A 26,345-nucleotide genomic window follows, 5' to 3' on the forward strand; every position below is an offset into this window, starting at 1 on the left:
ATTGTACATAAGTGGTCAGGCAGGAGCTGGGAAAAGCTACTTGAATAAAGTACTGACAAGTTATCTACAGAAGACAACAGATTCTAATTTGTTGTGTGTAGTTACTGCACCAACAGGCTTTGAAGCACATAATATTAAAGGATTTACCCTTTATCAATTATTAATGCTGCCTGTTGAACACAACAACAAATTATCTGGTGATGCTTGTCATGTAGTAGCAAGAGTATTAAAGAAATTAAGGCTACGAATTGTTGATGAAGTCCGCATGGTGTCTAACTTAATGCTAGTTTTTCTACATATAAGGATGCAGCAAATAGTAAAACCTGACTGCAAAGTGCTTTCTGGATGAAAAAATGTAATAGTCTTTGGAGAGCTTCTACAAACAACTCCAGTCACAGGACATCCTGTGTTCAAGACCACATAATGAAACAAGGAATTCACTAGGAAGTATTGGAAATGTTAACATTTGGGATAACTTTGAATACTAAGAGTTAATCAGGAATTTGTGCCAAGCATCAGATATGCAATAGGGAGATATACTAAAGAACATAAGAAGGGCTAATGAATGGTGCAATGGTCAAAGTTACGACATTTATTAATTACTCAAACAGAATTGACGTGGAATACTTAGCCATAAAATTTAATGATGTTGTGAAGTACAGCAGATTTGTAGATGCGTTGTTCGGTTCCTACTCTTGAAAGACTTGTATGCTCAGTGAAACAAGTTCCCAGTGTCTTTAGCGTGTGCAGAAACTATCCACAAATCACAAGGTTTAAGTATAGATACAGCTCTTAATATTGGTAGTAGTGTATTCAAAGAATGACTGTCATATGTAGCTTAGTCGTGAATCAGAACATTGTTCAGTTGATTTCTTATTGATTTTTAAGAGAAGAGAATAAGTGCTGATGTGAGCTGTGCAAGGGAGTATAAGCGGTTAAGCGGTCAATATGCTCCTCATTTAGGCCAGTGTACTGTGTTTGGAAAACTGATAATGTGTCCAAAGCGTAACATATCAAAACAGTCTAGCAGAGCTGAACAGAAAGACAAAGAAAAAGAAAAACGACAACGTCCTAAGAAAAGAAAGCTACAACACAATGAAGAAATGTAAGGCTATCACTTTGATAATAAATCTGAAGTGAACTGTTATGCAAATGTAGTCTTAAATGGGCTGTACCATATGCCTCATTTTACAAATTTTATTAAAGAATAAGTAGATAAAAGAATGTCTTCATAACTATGTAGTTCACTTGAAGAAACAACAGAACTATTATACATTCTGGTTCTGGAAAAAGACAACTTATAGATGAGTGTTTCGGATCAGTAGTGTTTTCTCAAAATCTTCAGCAGGATACTCAAGAACGTTTAATGTTAATCCTGGGAGTATTAGAGGAAGAAGATGTGAATATCAACACACTTTTTGATTTAACTTATAAGTGAAACTATAACTGTGAAGCTTGTGAATTTACGTCTAGGACTGAAATCAATTTGGAATGATTCCTCTACTTGATATTACTAGATTGTAAAACTGTGCCCTTTGAAAATGTAACTAACAAGGCCGATCAAGATATGAGCTATTAAAACTGCAGGTCCGAACTAATGTCTATGTTGTTACCACAAAGGTAAGGAAAATATGACATATTCATGCAACAATGATCCAGAGTGGGTGATACTAAATTAGAAACTGAAATTACAAACTTTGTAGCTGGACAAATTTCAATTTCAAAAAGAACTTTCACAACTACAGCAATCATATTTCATGAAGGGGTTAACATAACCTCTGGACACTACACAATATATTCAAGTTGTCAAACAGGATGGACAGAGTGCAATGACATGCAAATGACATTCAAATCAAGACTACCAGAAATAGTCACCATACTCCTATCTGCTATGTCACAATTTAGGATACCAAAATGTGGTATTATGTTGATATGTATATGGATTACATGTTGGTAATTGTCTACAGCAAGCTGTTAGAAATGAAGGACTCTCTTCAACTGCGGGAAAGGAATTTACAAAGCAATATAGGACTCCAATCTGTTACTATAGATACAAACTCAATGGACATGCAATAATACCAGCAGCCTTAATTTGCATCTAAGAAGCCTCTTCACAACTAAGAAAATTATGTCTATTGTTTATGCTATAGTAAGTTCTACGCAGTATGGTGTGTTATTTTTTTTGTACATGGATCAAGAACATTTTAGACATCATTTGGCTTAACACGGATGATTTTTACAGAAAGATAACCAAAAATGAAGTCTGCTACATAATTATTGGACATTGTGTACCAGATATAGAAATTATCAGAAACAGTTTTAACATATAGTTGCTTTCATTAAGGTAGTAACTTATAAGCAAGCCACTATTAACAAACTTGTAGTGAGTGAAGTGCACAGTATCACATATTTGTAACAATGCACAATCCATTTATTGTTTTTTATGTATTTATTTATTTATTTATAGGTTTTATACCATGCCTCAATCACCTCCTAAGGAGTATCTCTGCGCTTTCCCCATTGTTTGATGATGATGCTTCATACGGGCCATTGTTGAAAGTGAACAGGTATGAAAGCTGAAAACAGTAAAAAACATTGAAACATTTTACTATATTGTATTATAGTTCTGGAGAAAAAATATTGTATCTTGGTTTGGTTGCCTAATGTTGAAAATAAAATCCTAATACATTTTTCTTTAACAGTGGTTGCAGATCAGGATATATTATGTCTGTCAAATCAAATCTAGTGGTGGATTAATCGAGTCAATACTCATTTACTCAGTCCATCATCCAGAAACTACACTTGCTCTCATGCAATGGCCCAGGTAGTACCCATATACTAAAACAGTCACACACATACTACCTATGCACTCATCTAGTCACCCAGGCACTATCCATGCACTCATGCAATCACACAGACACAACCCATGCAATAATCCAATCACCCAGGTACTACTCATGCAGTGATCCATTCACCCAGGTATTACTTATGCACTCATCCAGTCACCCAGAAACTATTCATGCACTCATCCGGTCATCCAGGCATTGCCCATGCAGTCTTCCAATCATCATAGCATTACCCATGCACGCATCCAATCACCATAGCACTACTCATGCACTCATCCAATCACCATAGCACTACCCATGCACTCATCCAATCACCATAGCACTACTCATGCACTCATCCAATCAACCAGGCAACACTCATGCAATTACGCAGGCACTTCATATGCACTCATACAATCACCCAGTCACTACCCATACAGTCATCCAATCACCCAAGCCTACCCATGGACACATCCAATCACCATAGCACTACCCATGCACTCATCCAATCACTCAGGCACTATGCAGGCACTCATCCAATCAACCAGACACTACTTATGCAGTCTTGAAATTATGTAGGCACTTCATATTCACACTTACAATCTCCCAGTCACTACACATGCAGTCATCCAATAACCCAAGCACTACCCATGGACTCATTCAATCACCATAGCACTACCCATGCACTCATCCAATCACTCAGGCACTATGCAGGTACTCATCCAATCATCCAGGCTCTACCCATGCAGTCATACAATTACCCAGGCAGTACCCATGCACTCATTGAATCACTCAGGCACTGCCCATGCACTAATCCAATCACCCTAGCACTACACATATACATATCCAATCACCCTGGCACTACCCAGGTACTCATGCATACAACCAAGCAGTACCTATGCACTCATATAATTACTTAGGCTCTAACCATGCACTCATTCAATCACCCAGGCCCTACTAGTCATGCATTCATACACTCACCCAGGCACTACCCCTACACTCATCCAATCACCCAGGCCCTAACCATACATTCATGCAATCACCCAGGCACTAACCATACATTTATGTGATCACCCGCGCAGTGTCCATAACTCATCCAAGCAGGCAGTAACCATGCAGCCATCTAATTACACACACACTACCCAACCACACATCCAATCACCCAGGAACTAACCATTCACTCATCCAATTACCCAGGCACTACCCATACATTCATCCAATCACCCAGGCACTAACCATAGATTCATGCAATCACCCAGGCACTACCCATACATTCAAGCAATCACCCAGGCAGTATGCATACATTTATCCAATCAAGCAGGCACTACCCATGCGGTCATGCAATTACTCACTCACTACCCAGGCACACATCCAATCACCCAGGTACTACTTAGGCACTCATCCAATCACCCTGGCAGTACTCAAACACTCATCCAATCACCCAGGCACAACCCATGCAGTCATATGATTACACAGGAACTAACCATGCACTCATCCAATCACTGAGGCAATACCCATGCACTCATCCAATCACCCTAGCACTAACTAAATACTCATCCAATCACTCAGGTACTCATGCAAACAGCTAGACAGTAACTTTGCAATAACAATTACCCAGGCTCTACCCACGTACTCATGCAATCGCCCAGCCATTACTGATGCACTCATGCAATCACCCAGACACTAGTCATACACTCACACAATCACCCAGGAAGTACCCCAATCAAGCGGGCACTACCCATGCAGTCATGCAATTACTCATGCACTATCCCGGCACATATCCAACCACTCAATTACTGCTCAGGCACTCATCAAATCACCCTGGCAATACTCATACAATCATCCAATCATCCAGGCACTTCCCATGCATTCATTCAATCACCGAGGCACTACCCATGCGTGCATTCAATCACCCAAACACTACCCATACACTCATCCAACCACCCTAGCACTATTCATACACTCATCTAATCTCCTAGGCACTCATGCAAACAACCAGGCAGTACCTATGCACTCACACACTTACTCAGGCTCTACCCATGCAATCACCCAGGGACTACTTATGCACTCATGCAATCACACAGGCAGTAGTCATGCACTCATACAATCACCCAGGCACTATCCATACACTCATCCAATCACCCAAGCACTACCCATACATTAATGCAATCAGCCATGCAGTACCCATACATTCATCCAATCATGTGGGTACTATGTATGCAGTCATACAATTTCTCATGTACTACCCATGCATACAGGAAATCACCCAGGCATTACGGATGCATTCATGCAATCACCCAGGCACAACCCATACACTCATCCAATCACCCAGACACTACCCATACATGTATTCGATCACCCAGGAAGTACCCCAATTAAGCAGGCACCATCCATGCACTCATGCAATTACTCATGAATTACCCAGGCACACATCCAATCACCCAGGTACCGCTCAGGCACTCATCAAATCACCCTGGTGCCACTCATACAGTCATCCAATCACCCAGGTAATATCCATGAACTCATTCAATCACCCAGGCACTACCCATTCACAAATCCAATCGCCGAGGCATTATCCATGCATATATCCAATCACCCAGACATTACCCATACACTTATCCAATCACCAAGGCACTACCCATGCATGCATCCAATTACCCAGGCACCAAACAACAAGGCAGTACCTATGCAGTCATATGATTACCAGGCTCTACCCATGCACTCATCCAATCACCCAGGCACTACCCATTCATTCATGCATTCACCCAGGCAGTACCCCTACTTTCATCCAATCAAGTGGGCAATTCTCATGCAGTCACGCAATCACTCATGCACTACCCAGGCACACATCCAATCACCCAGGTACTACCCATGCATTCATCCAATCATTGAGGTACTACCCATGCATGCATCCAATTACCCAGGCACTACCCATACACTCATCCAACCACCCTAGCACTACCCATAGACTCATCCAATCACCAAGGCACTCATGCAAACAACCAGGCAGTACCTATGCACTCACACAATTACTCAGGCTCTACCCATACAATCACCCAGGCACTACTTATGCACTCATACATTCACCCAGGCACTAGTCATATAATCATACAATCACCCAGGCACACCCATACACTCATCCAACCATCCAGGCACTACTCATACATTAATGCAGTCACCCAGGCAGTACCCATACATTCATCCAATCAAGTGGGTACTAATCTTGCAGCCATACAATTTCTCATACACTACTCATGCATGCATGCAATCACCAAGGCATTACTGGTGCATTCATGCAATCACCAAGGCACAAGTCATACACTCACACAATCACCCAGGCACTACCCATACACTCATCCAATCACCCAGGCACTACCCAAACATTTATGCAATCACCCAGGAAGTACCCATACATTCATCCAATCAAGTGGGCACTATCCATGCATTCATGCAATCACCCAGGCACAAGTCACACACTCACACAATCACCCAAGCACTACCCATACACTCATCCAATCATCCAGGCACTACCCAAACATGTATGCAATCACCCAGGAAGTACCCATACATTCATCTAATCAAGTGGGCACTATCCATGCATTCAGGCAATTACTCATGCACACATCCAAACACCCAGGTACTCCCCAGGTACTCATCAATTCACCCTGGCACTACTCATCCAGTCATCTAATCACCTGATACTACCCATGCACTCATTCAATCACCCAGGCACTACCCATGCACACAACCAATCATTGAGGCACTACCCATACATGCATCCAATTACCCAGACACTACCCATACACTCATCCAATCACCCAGGCACCAAACAACAAGGCAGTGCCTATGCACTCATACACTTACCAGGCTCTACACATTCACTCATGCAATCACCCAGGTACTACTTATGCACTCATGCATTCACCCAGGAGCTAGTCATACACTCATACAATCACCCAGGCACTACCCATGCACTCATCCAATCACCCAGGCACTACCCATTCATTCATGCAATCACCCAGGCAGTACCCATACATTCATCCAATCAAGTGGGCACTACTCATGCAGTCATGCAATCACTCATGTACTACCCAGGAACACATACAATCACCCAGGTACTAATCAGGCACTCATCCAATCACCCTTGCATTACTCATACACTCCTCTGTTCACCCAGGTACTACCCAATCACTCATACATTCACCCAGATACTACCCATACACTCATCCAATTACCCAGGCCCAATCCATACACTCTTGCAATTACCCAGGCACAACCCAGGCACTCATGTAATCACCCAGGCACTACCCATACATTCATGCAATGACCCAATGACTACCCATACACTCATCCAATCAAACAGGCACTACCCATGCAGTCATACAATTATAAAGGCACTAGCCATGCACACATGCAATCACCCAGGCACTACACATGCTGTCATACGATTACCCAGGCACCACCCATTCAATCATCCAATCACCTAGGCATTACCCACGCACTCAACCAATCACCCAGAAACTACCCATGCCCTCAACCAATCACCCAGAAACTACCCCTGCAGTCATCTAGTTACCCAGTCAGTTCCTATGCAGTCATGAAATCATCCAGGTACAACTCATGCAGTCAAAATATTACCCAAGCCCTACCAATGCACTCATAGAAACTCAGTCACCACTCTTGCACTTGTTTTAACATCCACACACCACGTATGCACTCATTCAATTATCCATGCACCACTCAGGTACTCATTCTAACATTCATACATCGCTCATGCACTTATTCATTCATTTAACGTATCTTTTTTCAACCAGAAATGGTGGTTCTGAAAGGAACCATTTTTCTTTTTCTGAACTGATTTTGGGTTTTTTTCTTCATTTTTTACTTTTTTTGTCTTTTTTTCAAAAAATAAAATAGCAATGAAAAAACTTAATTGTGAGCACTGACTAAAATATTGTGCTGGAAGTGCTGTAAGAAAAAGCAAAAAAATGAACAAGCATGGCTTTTCCCATTCTGCAAAATTACATCCAGACACGTCTTTAAGGCTCTTACAATGGTGTTACTGTCCATGCAGAAGGTAGCAAAACGTTTTAGTTCTGGTTACATTTCACTGCATCTTCTCTCCACTTTAGCTGGAACTTTGTCACAAAGGAGCAGGGGGCTGGAGGTTTGAAGGCTGATGATCCTGTCCTTCTCTCTCTCTCTGTGCAATTTTAAGTTGCTTTTGTGGTATGTTTTCAAGTGATACAACATACTTGTTGTACCACATGAATATTATACATGATATAATGTCTTCTCACATATGCTGCACCTCACCAATTTAGCTGTGTTCTTCGATTCAGCAGATGGAATAGTAAAAAAGAACCAAGCAATGCTTTATTTCTTTATTGGTGGTTCTTCCGAAGACTGTTCGTGTGCAGCTGAGTCCTCCTGCCGTTCAACAACTTCAACCAGTTCTAGGTATTCCGCTGATTCTTCTGATGCTATTTTTTTTTTTAATTAAAATAAAGCACAATCTTGAAAATCAGTTTGGTATAGCTCCTGTAATAAACTAACCAGTACCTGGAAAGTTCAAGAAGGGAGAAATTAGTGTGTCCTTATTTTCATGAAGGAAACGGAGTAAACCAATGAAATTTCCTTATTTAGTAGTCACATGCTTTTCACGAGTTATGGTGTCATTGCGACTTCCGGAGTCGCTGCAAAGACAAAGGTATTTTTGAAAACTACTGTTTGTGACAAACGAGTAGGGAAAATAAACTTAAATCAATATGGGCCATATGTATCAAACTCGGATTTTGCGATTCTCAAATTGCGATTTTTTGCGAATCGCAATTTGAGAATCGCAAAACCCTATGTAAATAAAAGTTCGCTAATAGTTAGCGATTCCTAAATATGCGCAGAAAAAATGTGCGAATCCCTAATTTGCGATTCCTTAATTGCAAATTCGCAAATAAGGAATCGCAAATCTACTTATCAGAAATTCAGGTGCAGCTTGATGACATCACAACCAGGAAGTGTGACTACCCATGCTGAACTTGATTTCCAGAAGCAGAGTGAGAGGCTGGGAGGAGAGCTGAGGCAGCAGTGCACTGCTACTGACAGAGGAAACATGGCCACACAGGACAAGCAGCAGGGGTAGAATGCCAGGAAGAACAAACAAAAGTTCAGTGAAAGGGAGCAGGAGGTGCACCATGAGCTGCTCTTTGGCAAACAATCCCTGCATGTGCCAGAGGCACGCAAATGCAAAATCTGGATAGACATCCAGGAGAAGGTCAACTCCATTGGCGCAACCAACCGCAGCGTAGAAGACCTGAGAAAACGCTGGTACGATATGCACCAGAGGTCTAAGGAAAAGGTTGCTGCCAGGCTGGCTGTGGCACGAAAGACCGGCGGTGGGACGTCCATTGCCACTGATTCCACACCTGTGGCGGAGTTGGTTGAGGGGACCCTGCTTCCGTAGAGTGTGAGTGAGACCGGCGGTGGGACGTCCACTGCCACTGATTCCACACCTGTGGCGGAGTTGGTTGAGGGGACCCTGCTTCCGTAGAGTGTGAGTGGCGTGGCTGACCTTGACAGCTCCTAACCCCAAAACCCAAGACAAGGTAAGAAGCATACCATCACACTCCTGATACATCACCACTTCACCCACACACAGCAATGCATTATGTGAGTTGTAGCCACATGCACCAAACAGTGGAGTAGTGACACCCATCAAGGTACAATCAGTATGTGTGTATCAGGAAAGGCAGAATACAGACAGATAGAACCCATGTAACTCAAAACTGAAAAATCTATTGCATGACCAATGCAAGGCAGGACACCAAATTAATGTGTGCATTTACATTCACAGCACCACCAGAAACACAGGGAGCTATGGCAGGAGGGGAGGATGCATCCCACAGCGGAGAACAGTCGGGGCAGGAGGTGGAGGAGGAAGGCAGCCCAGTGATCCCATGTAAACGCAGACAGCACCGTGCAGTACCACCATTGCCACCACTGGAGGTAGATACACTGGACACAGGTGTGGAGGAGCAGCAAGTTCAGGGCCGGTGCACCCCACACCACAGAGCACAGTCCCCTGGACGTACCACTCCAAGAATTCCATCCCGGCGCAGGGCACGCCCGTCCATTGGATCACCTGCCGCAGGCGAGGACACAGTCTTTGGAGGGCTTGAGGGCAACATGTTGGAGGTACAGCACATGCAGGCAAAAACAATGAAGTCAATGCAGCGCCAAATGAGGGTGGGCTTCATAGGCCTGACGGATGTCCGGGAGGCATTGTGCACTGAGATGCGTGTAGACTGTGCAGCCAGGCACAGGGAGACACAGTGCCTCCACACTCGCCTGGACATGTACACGAGGGCTATCAACCGGCTGTCCTCTGCCACCTCAGTGCTGGCACGTCGATGTGTCATCATGCAGCATGAGTTGGCACACTGCTGCAAGGATGTAGCCAGGGGACTAGTGCAAGTAACATGTGCGGTGGACAAGCTGTGGGCACTGGAGGAGGATGGGCAATGGAGCCGGAGTAGCATCACACCACCCATGCCACAGGACAGGCGTCACAGTGTGTGTCAGGGTAGCGCTACTGATGCCTCAGGAGAGGGCAGTGGACACCCTGAGCGAGGGGCAATGAGCTGTGCACGTAGAAGGTGAGGAGCCCTGTGTAGCACTTGGCAATGGGTGAGTTAACCCATTGCACACTGACTCATAATTTTGAGGAATATTTTGCACTGTGTGTATAACATGTCGAGACATTTAGACTGAAATAGTGGGCTCGTTAGGCTGTGTGATGGTAACTTTCCTAAATATAAGGAAATAAAAACACAGTTTTTGCACCAATCTGTAGCATTGTGTCATTATTACTCACCTAGAAATAGTTCTGTGTGATCTCATCTCGCCTCTGGCGGCCGGCAGCCACGCCAAGAACACCGGCTGGGATACATCTTGGAGCTGGCCCCTCCTCATCTGAAGAGTCTGAATCTGTGAGCTCCACTGGGGTGCCTTTCCTGGTGGCGATGTTGTGTAACATGGCACACGCAACCACGATTTTGCAACAGGTGTCAGGGCTGTATTGAAGTTATGTTATGTTACTGCCATTTATATAGCGCAACAGCTGCCCCAGCAAAGGTGCGTCCCGGCGCTGTCAGCAAGGCAACTAACGCAAAAAAAAAGAAGACAGAAACTACATGCTGGGAAAGAGCTGGGTTTTTAAGGCCTTCCTAAACATCAAATAAATAGTATGTTTTCAAATGTGAGTGGGCAATGAGTTACAAAGGAAGGCTGCCCTACTATGAAAGGAACGGCCTCCTGCCCGCCCTCTCTGGAACCTGGGGACCCTCACCAAGTGCTGTCCAAGTGACCGAAGCTGTCGTGTGGGAACATAGGGGGTGACCAGGTTAGTCAGAATACCAGGAGTGTTGAACTTTAGGGCCTTAAAAGTAATACAAAGGGCCTTAAATTATATTCTCCTGGCCACCGGCAACCAATGAAGCCGGTGAATTGTAGGTGACACTGGACAGGACCTGCGCAAGCCAATCAGAAGTCTGGCTGCTGCGTTCTGAACCTGTTGTAGCCGCACAATCTCGGTCTTATTTGCCCCCAAATACAGGGAGCAGGCATAATCCAGTCTGGACATTATAGCTGCCTGGATAATAAATTGGCACGTTGGAGGATAAAAAAACCCCAATAGGGGTCTAAGCCCCCGCAGGAGTCCAAAGCACGTTCCTGCTACCTTTTTCGTTTGAACTTGATAGCTGAGCGAAGAATCTAACCAGCCCCCACATTTTTGACAGCTTGATCGGGGGGACACTCCCCAAGTTTTATGGCCACCAAAGCTCACTCCAAAGTCCATGGACCTTTCCTACCAACAACACCTCAGATTTACTGGCGTTCAGCTGGAGGCAGTTAATTGTCATCCATTCAGCGACTACCGCCAGGTCGCCTCGAAATTTCAGGGCGTCCATCTTGGTGTCGCTAGAAAGTGTTACCACCAGCTGAGTTTCGTCAGCGTAGGAGACCATGGTCAGTCCTCTGTTCCTAGCCACTGCGGCCAGTGGTTGGACATAAAGATTGAATAACAGGGGACTGAGGGAGGAACCCAATTCACCTTGGTATATATATTTAACACTCAGAAACATGTAAAAAACACTCACAGTCATTGGTGGATGTCATCAATGATGTTATCAGTGATGTCATTTGAGATGTTATCAGTGATGTCACTGACCATGTCATTAGTAATGTAATATGTGAGGCTATAAACAGTGCATTGTAGGGGGGCAAGTTATAGTTACTTCAGCTAACCATAATGGCCGAATTTCTCAGACTAACTATAACGTCCTTCTAACCTTTGGTTTTTGTCAGTGAATTTCTAAGGTTTTTTAACTGGCACTCATGTTTGAAGAATGGTGGAGAAAGGGGGCTGGGCATACAACCAGCGCTCAGGAATTCCACTGCATAAGACATACAGGAGGTTTATATATATACCCTACTGCCTGTTGCCAATAGGTAGTTGTAGGTAGGAATTGATTTCTATAAAAATTGGCTTTTCAGTTGCCTATATTTTTGGTGCCATTTGATGAATCTTCACAAACATTTCCCCAAAAATTCTACACTCACATTTGGGGTGGCCCGTCTAGTGGGGTATTGGAAAAAGGAGGCTTTCCAAACCTCATTTTCCCCATGTTAATTCCTATTTGAGTTTTGAATATGACTACAGCCCAAACCATCAAATGGAATTACATTAAAATTGACAGAAAGGTAGATTTTGTTCCACTGATCTTGCTTTTTGGTGTCAACCCATCCAGTAGTTTTAGAAAAAAGAAATGTGTCTATATAGGGACGCGGATCCTCCACAGATCCACCTGCGGGGAATCCACAGATCCACACACCAAAGCAAAGTCCTTATTCGCTGGCTGCACCTTCACAGAAAAGTTGCATCTGCCATTTTCTTTGTTGCAACACAGTCCCCGGGACTTGAAATATCTGTGCAAAGTAAATAAAGGGGTTGGGGTAGAGGCAGCCCTGACCTCATGGGTGTGTTAGAGGTATTCCAGAGGGACCCATAAAGGCCATTAAATTTACTTATAGCATTTTTTTCTCAATGCTTGGGAATCCGCAAATCCCCCAGAGTGTTGGAGAAAGGGGGCCAGACCTCCGATGAGTAGTTACGCTGTGTGTGACTTACTGGTGGTAACAGTAGGGGTTATTGGCCTCCAACAACCCTCAGCAGCCAAAAGAAATTCATCCCCCATCCAGTAGTGCACCAGAAGGTATGTTTGCAGACTGGTGGAGAAAGGGGGAGGGGCCTCTGTCCGCTCAGCAATCCTGCTGTGTAGGACTTACTGGTGATAACAATAGGGGTTGTTGGCCCCCAACGACTCTCAGCAGCCAAGGGGACTTCATCCCTCAACTAGTAGTGCACCAAAAGACACATTCTCAGACTGGTTGATAAAGGAGACTATCCTGTTATGTGGGAACTGCTGGTGGTAACAATGGGGATTCTTGCCCCCCAGCTACTCTCAGCATCCAAGGAGACTTCATCCCCCAATGAGTAGTCAGGGAGGAGGCCTGTTTGCAGAGAGGTTGAAAAGGGGGCAGTATATCCAACAAGGTCTCAATAGTCCTGCCGTGTGGGGCTTACGGGTGATATCAATAGTTGTTCTTCACCCCCAATGACCATAAGCAGCCAATGGAAATTCATCCCCTAACAAGTATTGCACCAGGAGGTGCACTTGCAGAGCACTTGAGAGAGGCAGCGGGGCCTCCAACGAGGTCCCAGCAATGCGGCTGTGTGGGACGTAGTGGTGGTGACAATAGGGTTTTTTGGCACAGCATCCAAGAAGACTTCCTCAACCAATGAGCAGTGCACCAGTGGTTGTGTAGCTGAGTGGGTATTGCTCGTTTTCTGGATTTTTTATGCTCACTTCTGAACTTTATTTAGCCTCTTTATACTCACTGTTGGCCTTTATTTTTCCTCTTTCTGCCCATCCTTGACCTTTATTTGCCTCTTTCTGCTCATGTCTGATCTTTATTTTGCCTATTTCTGCATGTTTCTCCTGTTAACTTTCCCTCTTGCTGACCTTTATTCTGCCTCTTTATGATAGTTTCTATCCTTTCTCTTGCCTCTTTCTGCTCATTGCTGACCTTTATTCTGCCTCTTTCTATTCATTTCTCACCTTTTTTTTGGTTCTTGCTTCTCTGCGCTGACCTTTGTTAATTATTTTTCGGCTTGTTTATCACTTTTATTTTGCCTCTTGCTGCTGGTATCTGACCTCTATTCTGCCTCCTTCTTCCCCTTTCTGAGCTTTATTCTGGCTTTTTATGCTCCTGTCTGACTTTCATTCTGCCTCTTTCTGCTCATTATTTTGCCTCTTTCTGCTCATTTCTCACCTTTATCTTGCCTCTTTCGGCTTGTTGCTGACCTTTATTCTGCTTTTTTCTGCTTGTTTCCACTCTGTATTCTGCTTCTTTCTGCTTGTTTTTAACCTTTATTCTGCATCTTGCTGCTTTCTGCCATTTATTTTGCCTCTTTCTGCCTGTTTCTCACCTTTATGTAGCCACGTGCTGCATGATTGTCACCTTTATTCTGCTTTTGTTGCTAGTTGTTGACCTTTATTTTGCCTCTTTCTGCACTGTTCTGACCTTCATTTTGCATCTTTCTGCTGATTCTGCGAGAGCTGGCATTACTGCTGTACGGAAAGAGCTGCTGGAAAGGCAGCTCTCTCTATACAGGAGCAATCTGTCTCATCTCTTCCCCTGCCCGCATGTCTGCAGACAGGAAAAGAGATGAAAACACTGCTTCCAGTGGGTGGGAGCACTATGACAGCTCTTCCTGCCTGCTGGAAGTAGAGTGTTTGCTTTAGCTAGGTGGGAGCTGTCAAAGCTCCCACCAAGCTAAAGCAAACAGCTATGTCTCAGGCGTGGGCACCCTAGGACATTGCAATAGGGAGACCTGGGAGGTGGCGGTCTCCTGGGCCATATATGACTCCAAGAGGGGGGCAGTGCGCTCCCCTCCTTTATTTTTTATAACTGTCCCCAGGAGGTGGTGGTCCCTGGGGCAATTGTGTCCCAGGAGGGGGAGGGTCACACAGCTCCTCTTCCATTTTTTGAAAAAATATTTGGTCCTGTGGTAGTGGCGGGCCCCGGGACTTGGGGGTCTGCAGTGGCCCCCTAATTGGTGTGTTTTAGCCCCGGGAGGTGGTGGTCCTCAGGACAGGTCTGACAGCCCCCCCTTAATATTACATTTAGCACTGTGGAGGTGGTGGTGTCTGGGGCTCAATGAACCTCAGGAAGGGGGCCCAGTGTGCCCCACTCCTTTTTAAGAAAGTCTTCCTGGGACCTGGCACACCAAGGCACTCTATTCAAAACTAGCGAGGGAGCCAGTGCTTGTTTTTTTAATTTTTGCTGCAGAATTTTGGCTCCATTGTCTTTTCACGGCAAAATATATTTTTAAAAATACATTTTTGCCCTGTTGGGGTCCCTCTGGGACCCCATAACCAGAGCTAAGGGATCAGGGTATACCTACACTCTTTCCTTTTTTTACATTTTATTTGGGTCTCTGCGGAAGCCGAGTCCCAAGATGGCTGACAATCCTTCCTAGTTGAAGTGTTGGCAGCCAATTAGATCTCAGTACGTGATTCTCAGGCATCGTGGAGCCTTCGCGTCCTATATATATAAATTTGAATTTATTTCAATACCTCCCAAACTACTGAACAGACCTACAGCAAATAACAAAAAGGTTATTTCTGGACCAAGAGCTACATTTATTCAAAATTTATAGTAGTCCTGTCAAGCTGTTCTGGCTGTATTCGCGACTAAACTTTCTATAGGAATTAAAATGGGAAATGTACTTTTTTACCCCCTCTTTTTCTCACCCCTCCTTGACAGCTCACCCAAACCTTCGCATGCGCAACAAGAATCACCAAGGCCCATTTTTGGGAAAATTTAGTGAAGATTCGTTAAACAGCCCTATAAAGATATAGGCATATCAAAAATGCTCTTCCAATTGAAACATGGTGACCACCAGTTGGTAATATATGTGTATGTTTGTGTGTGTGTGGATATCCATCCATCCATCTATATGCTTATATATATATATATATATATATATATATATATATATATATATATATATATATATATATATATATATATATATATATAAATATATATATATAAATTATATATATATCCATATATATATATATATTACCTACTGGCGGGCGCCAGTAGGTAGTTATAATTAGGACCTATTTTCCATAGGAAATCCGCAACATTCTACTTCCAATAACTGGCACCGGTCGACGAATCTTCGCAAAATTTTCAAAACTCATGGGGCGCTCCGGTCCGCTCTTATCCTGAAAGTTTTGGGGAGATTCGGCAAGTAGGGGCCGAGAAAAAAGGGGTTCCCCATGCAATTTTCCATAGGAAACTTTAGCCGCGGCTACAGCCTGAACGGAATTACCCCAAATTTGGCAAAGAGGTAGCCCTTGGTTCAGAAAGGTGCCGTTTTGTTAAATTGTGTAAATCCATTCAGTAGTTCTTGAGAAATTATAAAAAGAAAAAATATCGATCTCTGGGTGGAGCCTAACGACACATCTCATCGTGAGATCTGATTGACTGTCAGCACTTCATCCTGGAATTGCTGTCAGCCAACTTGGGACCAATATACAAGATAACACACCATTGAAAATGCATTGTAGTGAATAAAAGGATTTGAGGGTCATCAAAAGGAGAACTATAAAAGGTAATAACAGACTTTAGTTACATTAGATTTAATTTGTTGATGGTACCATACTAATTTTTGGAATTGTGGTGTGTTCTAAGGTGATTTTACCTTGTGAAAAACCTTCTGCTGGGATATCATGCATCATGTTTGAGAGAAAACTATTTTCTTATGCTTGCCCATAGAGGTTTGGAAGGTGCTCCAGAAGCTAAAATGAGAGCATATTTTCTGTAAATTAACATTATCTTTCTCAGTCATGAGAGAATGAAGTCTGACATTCTCAGTAAAACATGTACATCCAACAAGGGCAGCGACTGTCAGTTGATTCCTTTGTGTTCTACTGCAGCTTCACAGAGTGTTCTAAAGAACAACTAGAGCGCTAACAGCCTTACCTATGACAAAATTATGGCACACCTGAAGCCATCTTGATTGGAATATACTGCTAACACTTAAAACATTCAATTTAAAAAGGAATAACATGAGGGAGTTCATTTTGTCCTATAGATTATGGTTAGTGCTGTAGAAAGAAAAATTAGGACATGTTTTAAGCGAGATCTCAAATATCTTCCTGTTATATTTCAACAGGAGCAGCCTGGCAGTTGATTCCTTTGTGTTCTACTGCAGCTTTGCAGAGTGGTTAGTGCTCTAGAAAGAAAAATTAGGGCATGTTTTAGGAGAGATCTCAAATCCTCTTATATTTAATTAGAACATTCAAATATGCAGACTGAACAATCACTTTCAATACAAGCAGTAGACTTTCAGTTAACTCCCTGATGAGCACTACCCCCTACACTACCTAAACACCACTGCACTACCCTAAATCCTAAAACACTACCCCCAGCACGACCCCCTATGCTACACAAACACCATTGCACTACCCTAAACCCTAAAACACTACCCCCTACAGTACACAAACACCACTGCGCTTCCCTTAACCCTAAAACACTATCCCCAGCATGACCCCCTATACTAGCCAAACACCACTGCGCTACCCTAAAGACTAAAACACTACCCCAGCAAGACCCCTACACTATCCAAACACCTCTGCACTACCCTAAACCTTAAAACACTACCCCAGCATGACCGCCTACACTACCCAAACACAACTGCACTACCCAAAACCCTAAATCTACCCCCAGCACGACCTCCTACACTACCTAAACACCACTGTGCTACACTAAACCCTAAAACACTAACCCTTAAACTACACAAACACCACTGCACTACCCTTAACCCTAAAACGCTACCCCCAGCATGACCCCCTACACTACACAAACACCACTGCACTACCCTAAACCCTAAAACACTACCCCCTACACTACACAAACACCACTGAACTACCCTAAACCCTAATACACTACCCCCAGCATGACCCCCTACACTACACAAACATCACTGTACTACCCTAAACCCTAAAACACTACCCCCAGCAGGATCCCAAAAACACTACACAAACACCACTGCACAACCCTAAATCCTCCATCTACCACCAGCATGAGTCCCTATACTGCCCAAACACCACTGTACTACCCTAAACCATAAATCTTCCCCCTGCACAACCCCCTACACTACCCAAACACCACTGCACTACACTAAACCCTAAAACACTACCCCAGCACAACCCCCTACACTACACAAACACCACTGAACTACCCTAAACTATAAATCTACCTCAGCACGACCCCCTACACTACACAAATACCACTGCACGAACCCACAAACACTACACAAACACTACTGCACTACCCTAAACTCTAAATCTACCCCCAGCACGACCCCCTACACTACCCAAACACCACTGCACTACCCTAAACCCTAAAACACTACCCCAGCACAACCCCCCTACACTACCCAAACACCATTGCACTACCCTGAACCTTAAATCTACCCCAGCACAACCCCCTACACTACCCAAACCACTGCACTACCCTAAACCCTAAAACACTACCCCAGCATGACCCCTACACTACACAAACACCACTGCACTACCGTAAACTCTAAATCTACCCCCAGCACGACCCCCTACACACACAAACACCACTGCACTACCCTAAACCCTAAATCTACCCCAGCACGACCCCTACACTACACAAACACCACTGCACTACCCTAAACCCTAAAACACTATCCCCAGCACGACCCCCACACTGCACAAACACCACTGTACTACCCTAAACCCAAAAACACTACCCCCAGCACGACCAACTACACTACCCAAACACCACTGCAATACCCTAAACCCTAAAACACTACCCCCAGCATGCCCCCTGCACTACATAAACACCACAGCACTGCCCTAAACCCTAAAACACTACCTCCTACACTACACAAACAGCACTGCACTACCCTAAACCCTGAAACACCACACCCAGCATGAACCCCTACACTACACAAACACCATTGCACTATCCTAAACCTTAAATCTACCCTCAGCACGACCCCTTAAATTACCCAAACAGCACTGCACTACCCTAAACCCTAAAACACTACCCAGGGCATGACCCCCTACACTGCACAAACACCACTGTGCTACCCTAAACACTAAAACCCTACCCCCGGCACGAGCCTCAACACTACCCAAAAACCTCTGCGCTACCCTAAACCCTAAAACACTACCCCCGGCACGACCCCATACACTAGCCAAACACCATTGCGCTACCCTAAACCCTGAAACGCTACCCCCGCATGACGCCCTACACTACCCAAACACCACTGCACTACCCTAAACCCTAAAACACTAGCCCCGGCATGACCCCCTGCACTACACAAACACCATTGCGCTACCCTAAACCCTAAAACACTACCCCAGCACGACCCTCTACACTACACAAACACCACTGCACTACCCTAATCCCCAAAAAAACACTACCCCAGCACGACCCCCTACACTACACAAACACCACTGCACCAACCTAAACTCTAAATCTACCCCCAGCACGAACCCTACACTATACAAATACCACTGCACGAACCCGCAAACACTACACAAACACTAATGCACTACCCTAAACCCTAAATCTACACCCGGCACGACTCCCTACACTACCCAAACACCACTGCACTACCCTAAACCCTAAAACACTACCCCAGCATGACCCCCTACACTACACAAACACCACTGCGCTACCCTAAACCCTAAAACACGACACCAGGCACAACACCCTACACTACACAAACACCACTGCGCTTCCCTAAACCCTAAAACACTACCCCAGCATGACCCCCTACACTGCCCTAACACCACTGCGCTACCCTAAACACTAAAACACTAGCGCCAGCACGACCAGCTGCACTACCTAAACACCACTGTACCCTAAACCCTAAGACACTACCCCAGCACGACCCGCTACACTACCCAAACACGACTGCGCTACCCTAAACTCTAAAACACTACCCCCAGCATGACCCCTACACTACCCAAACACCACTGCGCTACCCTAAACTGTAAAACACTACCCCCAGCATGACCTCCTACACTACCCAAACACCACTGCACTACCCTAAACCCTAAAATACTATCCCAGCACAACCCCCTATACTACACAACCACTGCACTACCCTAAACTCTAAATCTACCCCCAGCACGACCCCTACACTATACAAATACCACTGCACGAACCCGCAAACACTACACAAAGACTAATGCACTACCCTAAACCTTAAATCTACCCCAGCATGACCCCATATACTACCCAAACACCACTGCACTACCCTAAACCCTAAAACCCTACCACAGTACGACCCCCTACACTACACAAACACCACTGCATTACCCTAAACCCTAAAACACTACCCCCTATACTACACAAACACCACTGCACTACCCTAAACCCTAAAACACTACCCCCAGCACAAACCCGCAAACACTACACAAACACCACTGCACTACCCTTAACCCTAAATCTACCCCCAGCATGACCCACTATACTACCCAAACACCACTGCACTACCCTAAACACTAAATCTACCCCCAGCACAACCGCCTACACTACCAAAACACCACTGCACTACACTAAATACTAAAACACTACCCACCACACTACACAAACACCACTGCACTACCCTAAACCCTAAAACCCTACCCCCAGCACGACCCCCTACACTACACAAATACCACTGCACTAGCCTAAACCCTAATTCTACACCCAGCACGACTCCCTACACTACCCAAACACCACTGCACTACCCTAAACCCTAAAACACTACGCCAACACAACCCCCTACAGAACCCAAACACCATCGCACTACCCTAAACCTTAAATCTACCCCAGCATGACCCCATATACTACCCAAACACCACTGCACTACCCTAAACCCTAAAACACTACCACAGCACGACCCCCTACACTACACAAACACCACTGCATTACCCTAAACCATAAAACACTACCCCCTACACTACACAAACACCACTGCACTACCCTAAACCCTAAAACACTACCCCAGCATGACCCCCTACACTGCACAAACACCTCTGTGCTACCCTAAACCCTAAAACACTACCCCCAGCACAAACCCGCAAACACTACACAAACACCACTGCACTACCCTTAACCCTAAATCTACCCCCAGCATGACCCACTATACTACCCAAACACCACTGCACTACCCTAAACACTAAATCTACCCCCAGCACGACCACCTACACTACCAAAACACCACTGCACTACACTAAACACTAAAACACTACCCACCACACTACACAAACACCACTGTACTACCCTAAACCCTAAAACCCTACCCCAGCACGACCCCCTACACTACACAAACACCACTGCACTACCCTATTCCTAAAACACTATCCCAGCACGACCCCCTACACTACACAAACACCACTGCACTACCCTAAACCCTAAATATACCCCCAGCACGACCCCCTTCTCTACACAAACACCACTGCACTACCCTAAACACTAAATCTACCCCCAACACAACCCCCTACACTACACAAACACCACTGCACTACCCTATTCCTAAAACACTATCCCAGCACGACCCCCTACACTACACAAACACCACTGCACTACCCTAAACCCTAAATATACCCCAGCACGACCCCCTACTCTACACAAACACCACTGCATTACCCTAAACACTAAATCTACCCCCAACACAACCCCCTACACTACACAAACACCACTGCACTACCCTAAATCCTAAAACACTACCCCCAGCACGACCCCTACACTACCCAAATGCCACTGCAATACCCTAAACCCAAAAACACTACCCCCAGCATGACCCCCTACACTACATAAACACCACTGCACTACCCTAAACCCTAAAACACTACCCCCTACACTACACAAACACCACTGCACTACCCTAAACCCTAACACCCTCTCCCCCGCACGACCCCCTACACTACACAAACACCACTGCACTACCCTAAGCCCTAAAATCCTACCCCAACACGACCCCCTACACTACCCAAACAACACTGCACTACCCTAAATCCTAAAACACTACCCCCTACGCTACCCAAACACCAATGCACTACCCTAAATCCTAAAAACACTACCCCCAGCACGACCCCATATACTACACAAACACCATTGCACTACCCTAAACCCTAAAACACTACCCCCTACAGTACACAAACACCACTGCGCTTCCCTTAACCCTAAAACAGTATCCCCAGCATGACCCCCTACACTATCCAAACACCTCTGCACTACCCTAAACCTTAAAACACTACCCCAGCATGACCGCCTACACTTCCCAAACACCACTGCACTACCCAAAACCCTAAATTTACCCCCAGCACGACCTCCTACACTACCTAAACACCACTGCGCTACACTAAACCCTAAAACACTAACCCTTACACTACACAGACACCACTGCACTACCCTTAACCCTAAAACACTACCCCAGCATGACCCCCTACACTACACAAACACCACTGCACTACCCTACACCCTAAAAGACTACCCCCTCTACTACACAAACACCACTGAACTTTTTTTTTTTTTTTTTTTTTAATATTTTTTTTATTGAAAATCTTGTGTCAGAGTTACAATTGATAATACCATAAGTTGGCACACAGACAAAAAATATAAATTGGCAAGCAGAAAGAAAAAATACAGAATTACATGAAGAAAATAATTTACGCAAAACGGAAATCAACCATTACACAAAGTAAAGACTCCAAATTCTATTAAACTTCATAATCCAGCCTATTCGCTGTGCATAACGCATTTCAGTCTTTCTAACATTCCTAATTTTTTGCAGCCAGGCACTAAAGAGAGGGACATGAGCTGACTTCCAGTTCTGCAGGACTAATGACCTTGCAACTGCCATTGCAATAAATAATAGTTTAGCCCTCTGTTCTGTCAAGCCAAGATCGGAATCATAACCATACAATATTAATTTAACATTATAAGTAATCAGAATCCCACAATACTTTTGCAAATATTCGAATATCTCATTCCAAAAAGGCATAATTTTAACACAGTTAGCTATAGTGTGGGACCAGTTTGCAGGAGTATATTGCTGGCATCTAAAACAGGTGGCGGTAGTGTTGGGAAACATTTTAGCAATGGCAGCAGGGGTACGGTACAGAAGCCATTTACTGAAAAATAGCATTCTTCTCCAATTAGATCCTCGAAGAACACTAAAATTCAGTTTATTTATAATTTTCCAAGTATTAATAGTAAGTACATGATTCTCCTGTTCTTGCCATTTTTTAATTGCTTTTTGGCTAAGATCATCCGCAGTATATTCTGCTAGAACACGTTTCCGTACCCCTGGCTTCCTCGTCCTACAAGTCGTAAACAAATCGTCCCATAGTTGATTGGAGGAACCAATGCTGATTGGTTCGACTTGTACCAACGTTTTAAAGATAGAAACATACGAACCAAGTAACATAAAGTTCCCAGGAATAATAAGCTGCATCTCTCCAGGTAACAGCCATGTCCCCACCCTCAAGAAATCTAACAAAGAATAAAATCTTGAAAGTGCCCATTGTAGTACAGTGTCCACTCCAATTTTTATTCCCAAAAAAAGGAGAGCATTCCTTAAGGGGGTTCTAAGATTAAATTGCGGGAGAGAATATCTTTTGAGAAAGACATCCTGACGCTTAAAAAACCAAAGCATCGTCTTATAACGAGTAAGTTTCGGTAATTTAGAAATATGTAACGGAGAAGGAATCTGAACCTCATGACAAATTCTATTAATAAAGAAATTAATAAACACAGTTGGGGTCTGCGTTCCAGATTTAAACCGCTCTAAATATTGGGCAAAATATGCGCTATAGTAATCTTTAATATTGGGTACGGCTAAACCTCCCAATTCTGTATCGGCGTAAAGAATCCGCATTGCGATCCTGGGACTTTTTTTTGCCCATATAAACCCTGTGAATAATGATTGTACTTTTGAGAAGAAACCACTGGGCAAAAAACAGGGAATGGCAGAAAATAAAAAATTAAATAACGGAAGAATAGACATTTTTATAAGTGCCACTCGCCCTAGGATGGAAAATGGCAACGATTCCCATCTATTGAATAAAGATTGAACCTTGCGTAGAAGAGGATCAAAATTTAACATAACTAAATCGGAAACCAAAACAGAGTACATAACTCCTAAATACCTCTTCGGTCTAGGATTAATACAGCCGGATAAATCAGTGTGTAGCTCAACCTCACCCCCACCACAAACTAGTATTTCAGTTTTTTTTTTATTAATTCGATAACCACCCAGATGTTCGAATTCCTCAAAAAGCTGAAGAGCGGCAGTTTGAGATTGAATATCCGACTTAATCAGTAATAAAATATCGTCGGCATATAGTTTGATTTTTGCCATGGAGGGAATAGGAGGAGAGATATTTACGGATTCCCGAATAGCTGTGGCTAATGGTTCAATAAAAAATGCAAAAAGAATAGGGGACAAGGGGCAGCCTTGCCTGGTCCCCCGTTGAACCGATACTTTACCAACCATAACTGAATTAATGATTATATTGGCTTTGGCACCCGTGTACAAATTTTGAATTAAACTAATAATCTGTGGAGGAATTCCAAAGTGGTTTAAAATAACAAATAAAGTTGTCCATACCACTAAGTCAAAAGCTTTTTCCGCGTCTAATAATAAAATTAAAGCGGAAATTTTATTTGTCTGAAAATAATCTAAAGCCTCAGTAAGAAAATGTGTATTTGTAGCTAATTGTCGGCCTGCCACAAAGCCATTCTGATCCGGGTGAATAAGATCCTTGGCAATGTGATTAAAACGTATTGATAATAATTTAGTGAGGATCTTATAATCAGTATTAAGTAATGTAATAGGCCTATATGAATTGGGATCTTTGGGATCTTTGCCTTTTTTAAGAAAACTCACAACTGTGCCCTCCCCAAAAGAATCTGGAACTTGCCCACCCATTAACATATAATTAACTAATTGTAGCAACAAATCAGAAAAGGCGCAGAAGAAAACCTTAAAAAATTCAGCGGGGAGGCCATCCGGGCCACAGGCCTTACCAATTGGGAGGTTCTTTACCACTAATTCCAGCTCTGACTTTGAAAATAAACTCATCATAGCTCCACTGTCTGCCTGAGATAGAGAAGGCATATCATATCTTGCTAAGAAATTTAAGAGCCTAGAATGGTCTATTTCCTGATGATGGCTATATATCTGTTTATAGTGAGAGAGCATTATAGTACCGATAGCATCAGACTGTGATGTGTCTAACAAAGTGATAGGAGACTTCAAAGTACGAATTGAATTTGCAGCGGCTTGCTCCTTAGCCTGCCACGCAAGGAGTTTGCCAGAAAAATTACTCTCCTCATAGCTCCTTTGAGATTGTATAAGGAATTGCTGTTCACTCTGTGTAGCAAAAAGCGTACTTAATTCACGTTTGGCCTCGTTTAATTTTTTTTGCGCAAGACTAGAGAAATTAGATTGTCGAAGCCGAGTCAGGGAACAGATTCTTTGATAGAGTAAGGTCCTAGTCTGTTTAATAGTACGCCATTCTTCTGCGTCTTTGGCGATAATAATACCACGAACAAAAGCTTTTAGTGAGTCCCAGATAATATGTAATGGGGCCGTGTGTGAATTACGAGCAATGAAGTCAACAATTTCTGATTTTAAAAAGGAAACCCAATTACTATCTTGTAGGTACATTTTATTAAATATCCATCTCTTAGGGGACTTAATTTCCTCCCCTACTTTAAACTCAATTACCAACATTGCGTGGTCTGAAAAGCCATTATGCAAAAATTTCTGATATGAAAATTTTAATGAACTAGAGGCCAAAAAAAAATCAATACGAGAGGAGGATCTATGTCTTCCCGACCAATAAGTGAATTCTTGTTTATAAGGAAATTTTAATCACCATGGGTCACACAGATCAAGTAATGCGGAGTGCTTCATAATGGACCTTAATGACTTTGGTTTAGATTGTTTCTTTAAGAGACCAGTGGAATCAAGTTTTATATCGATAAGGATATTAAAATCCCCGCCTATAACTATATCTCCTCTGACCATTAGTAGTGATTGGAATAACTCCTCATAGATGGGGGCACGATCTTCCACTGGGGCATAATAACTAACAAAGGTAATTGGCCTATTCCTGTTCTTAATTACACAAGTAGCCCAACACCACCGCCCTGCTCCTCCATCTTCAAACTGAATAATTTCTGCATCTAAATTACGATTAATAAACAGCGCGACTCCCCTTTGAGATTCTTGAGCACATGAGAACCCACGATATGAGGACCAATTTTTAAACATTGAAAAAGAGTTAATTTTGTCCACAGAAATATGGGTTTCTTGCAGCATCACAACTGCTGGGCGCTCTGTTT

This window comes from Triturus cristatus, chromosome 3_1 (assembly GCF_964204655.1).
Source record: "Triturus cristatus chromosome 3_1, aTriCri1.1, whole genome shotgun sequence".
NCBI classification, from domain to species: Eukaryota; Metazoa; Chordata; class Amphibia; order Caudata; family Salamandridae; genus Triturus; species Triturus cristatus.